Here is a 9,533-nt window from a genome sequence, read left to right as displayed (position 1 = left end):
GTTCTTCTCAAATGTGAGTGTGTCTAAGGGGAACCAGGGGCCCTGTTAAAAATTCAGAGTTCCGGCTTCACCAAACAGTCTACAGGTGATACTTGCAGTGGGGCCTAGGAATCTTAAGCCAATGATAACAACCTGGAATAATAAGGCTTGAGAGATAACCATGGCAGTGATTATGGCAAACTGGGAACGCCGGGGAGGAAAAAATAGGTAACTTACTGAGTAGAGACCCCGTCAGGTCTCAGAAAATAAACGTGACATACAAAATGGATTCTGTGGTTGGGGTGGGGGGGTGATCTTCAGTCTCTCTCCCTCAGCAGCTTCTCTGACAGGACCTGATGTACTGGCACAGACAGATGAGCGCCAACGTGTTGACAGCCCACCCGCCAGAGGCCAAACCAGAGAATGATGAACGTGAAGTCATGCTCTGCACCAGCCTGATACCCCCGGGTGATGCCTGTGGCCGCACATTAACCCCCACCCCTCTTGGCCCATTTTTTCCCTTTGAAACCACAAGCTGTCAGAGAGTTGGAGCCATTTTTCCTTTCCTTTTGCTAGCAGGATTCCTTGGCTCCCACCTGCCTGTTCTTTCTTTGCTCTCAATCTGTTTCTCTCTCTCAATAAACTATTAAGCTTTAACTCACTGTCTCCTGGAATCCTTTAACCACCGGCGCCTAACAGACCCCTAAATACCTATTTCTTGTTGGGCAGTTTTCTACCTGTCTTCCCCTCTACATTGGGCAGTTTTGGCTGGGACTCCAAGAAGGGGATCTGTGAGTCTGGCAAGGTGTGCGGCACTGGGTGTGGTTGTCTCTACGTTCGGGAACCTTCTCTCGGGGCCCGGAGGAAAGTGCTGAGGGAGGGGAGGGTCTCCAGCTCTTTTCTAAGCAGCCGCTTCTCATTACGCGCCGCTCACTCGCAAGGCTCCTTAACGGATCTATCTTTGCTTCCCGAAGCCAATTCCGGCATCCCCAGGGAGCGCTGGGGTGGCCCTGCAGGAAGCAGGGCCGAGAAGGGTGGGGGGAAGGCGCAGTCTCGGTTTCTTGGTGCGAGCCGAGGAGCGACCGCGGGTCGAGGAGCGCGCACCGTAGGGCCGGACTCCCGGGCGCGGCCTCGGCGGCCCCGGCCTCGCCTCCTCGCGCTCGTGGCACCGCCTCCTTTCCCCGGCGCCGCCGGTGCTGCCTGGGGGGGCGGGGACTCGCCGCTGCGGAGGCCGGAGATGCGGCGGCGGCGGCGGCGCTGGACGCGGCGAAGGGGAGGCGGCTCCCACCGGATTGGAGAGCCAGGTCGGCGGCGGCGGCAGGAAAGAGCGGCCCCAGGCAGCCTCGGAGCAGGGCACCGGAGCGCCGAGCGGCCGCGGGAGCCGCTCAAGGAGGTGAGTCGGGTGGCGGCGCGTCCCCGGAGCGCCCTCTCGCCCCGCGTCCGCGCGGACCACGCCGGCTTCCCCTCCTCCTCCCTCCTCAGCCCGCGACCAGAGACCCCGCGCCATTTCCCAGGACACCTCCCCGGCGTCCCGCCGCGTCCTAGCCTTCCGTTGAATTCGGCGCGGGGTCCCTGCCTGGGTGAAGCTGGGGGTCACCCGGCACCTCCCCGCTTCGGAACCCACGCCCCGGGTCGTGGGGCGGAGAGGAAGTCCACGGCCGCCGGACTCCCTCTGTTCGCGGTGTCGGAGGCCGGGGCGCGTGGACCCGGGCCCTGTTCCGAGGCGCGGCGCAAGGATCCCTTCCTCTGCAGAGGCGAGTGAGTCTTGGGCCCTTCGGTGGCATTTCTTTTTGTGCTTAGGTTCTGTCACGCGCGTCTGCATCTAAAGTCAAAAGCGTGCGTCCCCGAAGTCTCACTAGTTCCAGTTCCGCGGGTGTGATTTGCTCTGGCCGAGTAGTGAGTCGCTCACCTCCTCTTCCTGCTCCTTTCCCTCGCATCCGGACTCGGGCCACATCGGTGCCCACGTTGGCAGCGGTTGCGCCCAAGGGTGATGGGCAGGTTTGCGCCGCATTCTCCCTTGGCGCCACTGGCCGGGAGATGCCGTCGCCGCTGCACGTCTGGAGCTGGCTCTTGGGGTTGCTGGCAGGATCTCTCTTAAACCTGTATTTTACCCCCTTTACAGTGTGTGAGAGCCGCAAAACTTTTGCTGTTCTGTTTTTAACAAAAAAGGTCTCCTGGTCTATATACTTTTAGTTTATAGATATTTATTTCACATGCTACTTAATGATTTTAATGATTTTATTTGAGGGAAGAACATTGTAAACATACTTATTTTGAGGAATGTTAGCGGAGTTGAGGACTTATCATTATCTTTGTAATGCCGTAATGATACTAGTCATTTTCAGATGTCCTATCTCCAAATTTGCAAAACCAGACTTTCTTGGCTTTACGGTGCTGAGAATTCCTTTGTTTGGTTTGGGGTCTCCAGGTCCTACCGTCATATGTTATGCAAACGTTGAGTAACATTTCTAGGGGCGATGTAATTAACAGCTCTGGAAGGACTGTGTTTGGCTCAAGGCCATCTAATTGGCACACGTTTAGGCAGTGTTTCTGAATTATTTGGAGCTTGGAACCTGGAGAGCAAAAGAATCTCTTGGCTGTCCTTCTGGGTGTCTAAAGGCATCCCAGGTCCTCCTACTTGTGTTATAAAAATATTAAGCTAAGCTCATGTTATTGCGCAGAATAATTCTATTTTATTTGCGAGTAGAAACCGATAACTTATTAAAACTTACTTTTAGGCCAGGCACTCAATTCTTAAATGTGTTCGTCAAAAAATAATAAATTGAATTCTTAGAGAGGATGTTTAAAGAAAAGAGGTTAACTTTTCAGGATGTCTTGATTGTGGAGAGGTTCTCAAGTTTTTGTCATCAGTTCTGTGAAAAAATAAAAGACCTGCGGTGAGAGGAAAGAAGTATGGAGTAGGGAAGCCTATTTCTATAGAAAATGTGTTTGAAAAATGTGTTTACATGTTAAATAGATTCTAACTTTTTTCAACACAAATGGTAATTAACTCTTTGTAACTTTTTTCATGCAGCAATTTATGTTTTGCACACCCGCATACCAAACTTTAAAATCTGTTCTGTAATTACTTGTTAAAATATACTTGGAAATTTATCACTTTTTTGTATATATATTTCACAAGTAAAAAAATTAAAGATATAAACAAACAGATGTATATTTATTTATAGTCACATATTCCCTTGTACCTTAAAAGTTAGAATAGAATTTTGTGCCTAAACTAACCAGCAATTTAATTTTTCCCCTTAAGGAGAAAATATAAACACTATACTATAATATCAAATTGTACTTAGTTTATATAGCACTTAAAAATATATGTAATATAATATTTTTATATAAAGAGTAAGTTCATTTAATACAATAAAAATATGGAACTATTAAAGTTAATCACCGGGGAATCCCCTGATACTGTGTCAAACATTAGGGGCATCCAAATCAATAGGCCAACTCTTTGGCCTTGAGACTCTTATGAAGCTTATGTAGGTAGCAGAGAAGTTTAGCCTACTTATAGGTATGTCTAAGAGTTACTTTTGGAGGACCTCTTTTGCTGCTCAGATGTCTCTCTCTGAGCTCAACTCTGCAAGTGAAATCATTGCCCTCCCCCCTATGTAGGACATGACATTTAGGGGTGAAAGCCTCCCTGGCAGTGTGGGAGATGATTCCCAGGGAAGAGCCTGGCCCTGGTATTGTAGGATCAACAATGCATCCTGACCAAACAGGGGGAAATAAGGGTAATAAATAAGGTATCAGTAGCTGAGAGAGTTCAAATAGAGTCAGAGGCTGCTCTGGAGGCCATTCTTAATGCAGGCTTCAGTTAGACATTGTAACCTGCCACAACTTGCCTAACCCCAACCAAAACCATTCCAGCCAATCCTAAAGGACATCTAGGCATTATATGAGATTCTACAAAGATTCTGTGCACTAGGATAACTTTCCAGAAACCTACAATCTCCAGGTGTGTCCCTGGACCAGATATATTCTGAAAGGCAGAGGAGCCAGTCTCTTCAGGGGCCATCAACTAGTTCCATCCCCCTATCCCATATTATCGACAGCCCCTTCCAACATGAAAAAGTTAGAATGGCCATAGCCTAAGTACCCCTAAAAAATGGGAGAAAGATCAAAGGTGGTGGGTGGTAGAGTTATGCAGGGAAGGCAGAGTTTAACAAACAGGCATGATTACCGAATCATTATATTGTTATTTCTTTTAGTCTCCAGTATCTTAGAGCAGCTAGAAGTAAAAACCTAAAGTAGTGAAACTGTAACATACCAAACTCTGAAATCTGTTTTACAACTAATTGTTGTGATGTACTTTGAAATTTATTGCTTTTTTGTATATATGTTATTTTTCAAAAAAAAAAGGAAACTGTGAAGCAAATATCTATGAGAAGCAAAAATAAAGTATTCAAAAATTTGAAAAAATTCAAAAAAAAGAATAAAAACATTTTTAGACATTCAAGGACTACAAAAATTTACCACTCGTACCTTTTCCTAGCAGCTAGTATTTGAAGGGCTGCTGGAAAACAAAGGAATAATAATTAAGAAAAAAAATTACCCCTCATAAATAACCATTATTAGCATTTCATTATATACCATTCTGTTATTTGTACTATGTGTTTGAATGTTTTTTATAAATATAATGGAAAGGTTATGATTAAGAGCTCAGGTTCTGGAATCTGACAATCCTAGAAATGAATCTCAGCTTTAGCACTATTTGTGTAGCTTTCAGAAAGTTGCTCCACCTTTGTCACTTTATTTATTTCATCTGTAAAAAGGAAAGGAATAATACTATTTCCCTCGTAAGTAATTAAATTAACTAAATTTAATCCTTATTATATTTGTTATAATTTTATTATATTATACTGTCATTATTATATCATTATTATACTGTCTATATTTTTGACATCTCATTCATTTAGTAATATTAACATCTTTCTACATCTTAAACACCTTTGCATGTTTTTAAATTATCTTCTACAACACTGTTATTGATTATTGTTTGGTACTCTAATTCATGGATGTATTGTAGTTTTTTTTTAACCATCTCCCTGATTTGGATAGTTGTTTGCTATTTTTCAGTTTTAAAAACAATGTTATAGATAGTCTTCTGGAAGTATTTTAGAATCTTCTCTTAATTAAATTATGCGACTTGTGTTAATTCTACCTTTGTTGAAAGTATATACAGAACTTTTAGGTCCATGATTCCTGAAAATTTAATGACTCCAGGACCAGATCATTTTCACATCTTTATGAATTCTATGCAATGATATCCTGGAACAAAACAATCTTTAACATTTACATTTGACTGATTTACTGGCAGATATTTAAAGATTATGAACCCAAGATTGTTTTAAAGGTTAGCTACATTGAGTATGTAAAATTCTTACTGTCCTATGAGGCACTGAATATTGAATCTGAGCCCTAAACTGCCATTTTATAACTTTGTAAGGACTAGTAGACCTTAGTTTCCCTCTTTATAACGTCAAGGTATTAAATTAAATAGCCTCTAAAGTCCTTTGCAAGCTGTGATTCTATCCCTTTAATGTAAGTTTCTATATCACCTGAATGAATATTATTGCTTTTAGCCTTTCTTTCTGAAATTAATATATATTAATAGCTAATGAATATTGAATGATTTATATTTAATTATTTCAGCTTTTACATCTGTGCTTGGTAAATAAAGTTCTATCAGCTGGAAATGCTCTAACTTCATTTAAAGCCTTTTTCATTCAGGTCAGGCTTGCCTCTGTAAACAGAATATTAATTTTACTTTGTATTCATTAGAGTTTTGTCCAACTTATAGGAAGATAAAAATACCCGAATTGTAAAATTAAGAATACTAGCTTTCATTAGTAGCTTTGATTCTTATAAACTTTTTTCTTAATAGTTTGGGACATTTTTGTGCAAAAGCAGCCAAACAAAAATAACCTTTGCCATCATTATTTCAGTAACAAAATTTATTAGATGTAGGCATGATTCAAATCTATATAATTAGCTAACCATGTCCCATTCGTGACTTTAATAGAGAGCATATCTCAAACTAAACTATTCTCTTGATCTTCATATTTTAAAAAGACAGATTCTAAAATTGGTCATGTGTTTTCTGATCCAAAATTGCAGAATCATCTGCTTCTCTTATTCATTCTACTTTCCTAAAGAGAAAACAGATTAATTCTGAAATTCATTTAATCAATTTTTAAGTGCACATTTTGTTAAATATTATTATAGGTGTTGGGGATAGAGCAGTGGACAGACTTATTGACCTTGCCCTCTAGGCACTTCATAGCAGAACTGATGTGAAAGAAAATATTTGCAACAAATATACCAGAGTAAGCATTGACACTTTCAAATTGTACATCTTGTCAGGGGAAAAAAATAGAAGGGATAAAGGACAGGAAAGGGATTTCATAAAAGAAATACATTTATTCAAGAAATATGTGAAAAATCTTCCTTCTCACTAGAAATATATTAAAATTTTTAAACTGTAAATTTTGCAATCAAATTGATAACTATTTGTAAATAGTAAGCATCAGTGCTATAATGAGCAGCGACATGAGCATTACTGTTCATACTATGAGAATATAAATTTGTATAGCCTTTCAAGAAAGCGACTTCATAACATATGTAATATATATAGGTAAATAAGACCTTAAATATTTTCTTACATTTTAATAAATCATCTTGTTTCCAGGAATTTATAAAAAAAATTATTAGAGAAACTACCAAATACTTATCTACAAGATGATATGCTATAGCATTATACATATTAGTTGAAAATTAGTGCCTAGGATTAAATAACTTGTGTACATATGAGTTATTCTATAACCTTAAAAATCTGAATATTTAATGACATGGGAAAATACCTAAGTAAAATATATAGTTAAAAAAGTAGTAAACAAGACCATATAGCAATGGAATTGAAGATTATTTTGCAAGCTACATTATTATTATTATTATTATTATTATTATTATTATTATTATTATTGGCATTGGCAAGCTCCGGAAATCGAACCTGTGTCTCTGGCATGGCAGGCTAGGATTCTGTCACTGAGTCACTGTTGCACCACCCTAACATAATTTTTTTTTTTTAAACATTATATTTACTAAAATTCTGGCAAGAGCTTTTATGTAACAAGACACAGCATACCAGGTCTGCCACTTAATTTGTTTATGGTTAAGTCTCAGCTTCAATATGAAGCTGTTAAAGAAAAATATCAAAGCCTATTTTTTACATGCTAAATATCTCAGCAAGGATGCCATTTAACACAGTAATGAACTTATTGAGATAGAAAGTAAGGAGTTACAAAAACTGAATGTTGCAGCCTAAACAAAATTTATACAAAAAAATAACTATTCTGGTTACATAAAATGTTAAAATGTTCCTGACTGGTTAAAACTTAACAGTATAAAACATGCATTTTAGAGTCTTTTAACTATCTAGTTCAAAAAGTACCAGTGTTTGTTTGAAATGATTCCTCTCCAGAGCCAAAGTGTAGTCAAAATTAATTCACGTGACATAACACATTGTAATGCTAAAAAATATTCAGAATTATTGAAGTGGAGGTTAATTCCAGAGCTTTTGGGGCTTTCTCATGCGGGACAACGCCATTTCTCTGGTTCATTCAAGGCAGCATATGACAGAGTCTAAGGATGTCACTAAGCTCAATAAAGGGCCAGACTGCTGGTATCCAGCTCCCACCTCCCCAGGAAGCATGGCTGCTGCATCCACAAAAATAGGATGTGTGAAGATCAAAGGCACGCTATTCTGCTAGCTAAAGAGATAGCAACCCCCCCGCCCCCCAACCTAAAAGTTCCTTCCCCAGGTAAATAAAAAGTATATAAGGGAAAAAAATTTAAATGCACTTATCTACAGAGTCAGGATTTTGGAATATCAATGTAATCTCAACCTCGAAAATGCTAACTAAAATTGTCTGGATATTTCTGATAACATCTTAAAGATGTATTCAGATTCAATTTCTGTTGATTTATAATTAGGTAATTATAGTAAAAAATATCTTTATCCCTAAATATCTGAACCACTAGTACGACTGCAGTGTATTATCTCCCAGAGCCATTAAGCACTGAAAGAGGGAAAAACAAAGATGTTCAAGCAGCAGGCAACAATTATGGCCCTTTCACACAGTGGCATCTGAGTGGCTACTGAAAGTCCAGGAATAATTCTAAAAACAAGAAAAATCATGCATTTTAGTAAATGTGTCATAATTTTCACAGCTGAAATTTCCTTAGACATTGCACTTTCTCTATAAGGGAATCCTGATTTTTCTTAATGTTATGGAGAATCAGGACTTGAATTAGCAGCCTTCTTTTTCTTCTTCCTACTGTGATTCTTATGCTTCTTTTTCTTTTTTGTTTTCTCTGCTGCTTTTTCTCGCTCTTCACTGCTCTTCTTCTTTTTCACTCGTACCTCCTCAATATAATCCGATTCTGACAAGGACTCAGATAAAGTTTTATCTTCAGGATACATCTTTCTTTTTTTGCTGGGTCCTTTGCTGTCCTTTTCTTTCTCAATGGAATCCTTTGACTTCTTTTTCTTTTTCCAACTATCCTTACTATCTGACTCAGTTTCAGACATAGAACTTTCCGAAGATTTATGTGAGCGGTTCTTCTTTTTCTTTCTTCTTTTTCCTTGTTTCTTATCCTCATCCTCAGAATGTGAAGAACTGCTGGAAGAATCAGAGCTTGATGAAGAAGATGAATACCTACCAGATTTCTTCTTCTCTTTTTTCTTTCTCTGTCTTTTTTTGGATTAGCTCTCACTTCCACTTAATAATTTCTCCCTGTGTTTTTCGAGGTTTTTTTCCAGTTCTCATTCATTTTTTCTTCAAATTCAGCCAATGCCTTGGAACCTTTCTTTTTCTTTTCTAGTTGCTCTTTTACTTCTTCCCAGGTGGGCCTTGGTTGATTCAGATAATCTTCTATCGTGGGCCCTGAAGACTGGATTGGACCCCTTGATCTGGCCATTGCTATTGGGTTCATATAGGCCACTCGATTGTCCCGTTTCCCCATGGTTCCCGATGGCTGACTGAGACCACAATCATAAGCCAAGAGAGACCAGACCTGACCCTAACATAATTTTTTAAACCAAGAGAAATTTTTACTTGTTTTGTTTCGTTGTGTTTTTCAGATAGGGCCTGGTGATGATAAGGATGTCTTTTATCAGATTTTCAAATGTATACCATCAAATCTGCATAAAGCCAATTGTACTTATCTTTATAGCTGTATTTAAACTAGAGCATGTTTATATCCAAGCCAAACCACTATTTTATGGCTAATCTTGTGGGATAGAAAATTATATCATATTTCAATGGAAGTTTGAAGATAATTTTTTTTCTGTTTCATATACAAGCAATCAATAAACAATTATTAACATATAATGTACTATTTTAAAGTTTTCTAATTTGAAGTGCCTAGTAAGTATTTTATACCATACCTTTGATGAATTTCATAATTTCTTTTTAGATAAGATTGAAAACAGTAACATGGATTGAAATATTCTTTGACTATTGAACAAGAAATAG

The 9,533-nt window shown here is 39.2% G+C and overlaps 1 pseudogene; it reads right to left on the bottom strand.

Annotated features, from left to right (window-relative positions):
• Positions 1 to 8,110: 8,110 nt before the first annotated feature.
• LOC143661670 (protein FAM133B pseudogene) lies at positions 8,111 to 9,071 on the bottom strand (annotated as a pseudogene).
• Between the last annotated feature and the right edge of the window lie 462 nt (positions 9,072 to 9,533).

This window comes from Tamandua tetradactyla, chromosome 2 (assembly GCF_023851605.1).
Source record: "Tamandua tetradactyla isolate mTamTet1 chromosome 2, mTamTet1.pri, whole genome shotgun sequence".
Lineage (NCBI taxonomy): Eukaryota > Metazoa > Chordata > Mammalia > Pilosa > Myrmecophagidae > Tamandua > Tamandua tetradactyla.
The sequence above is the reverse complement of the archived record's forward strand: the minus strand, read 5'-3'. Positions and strand labels throughout refer to the sequence as shown.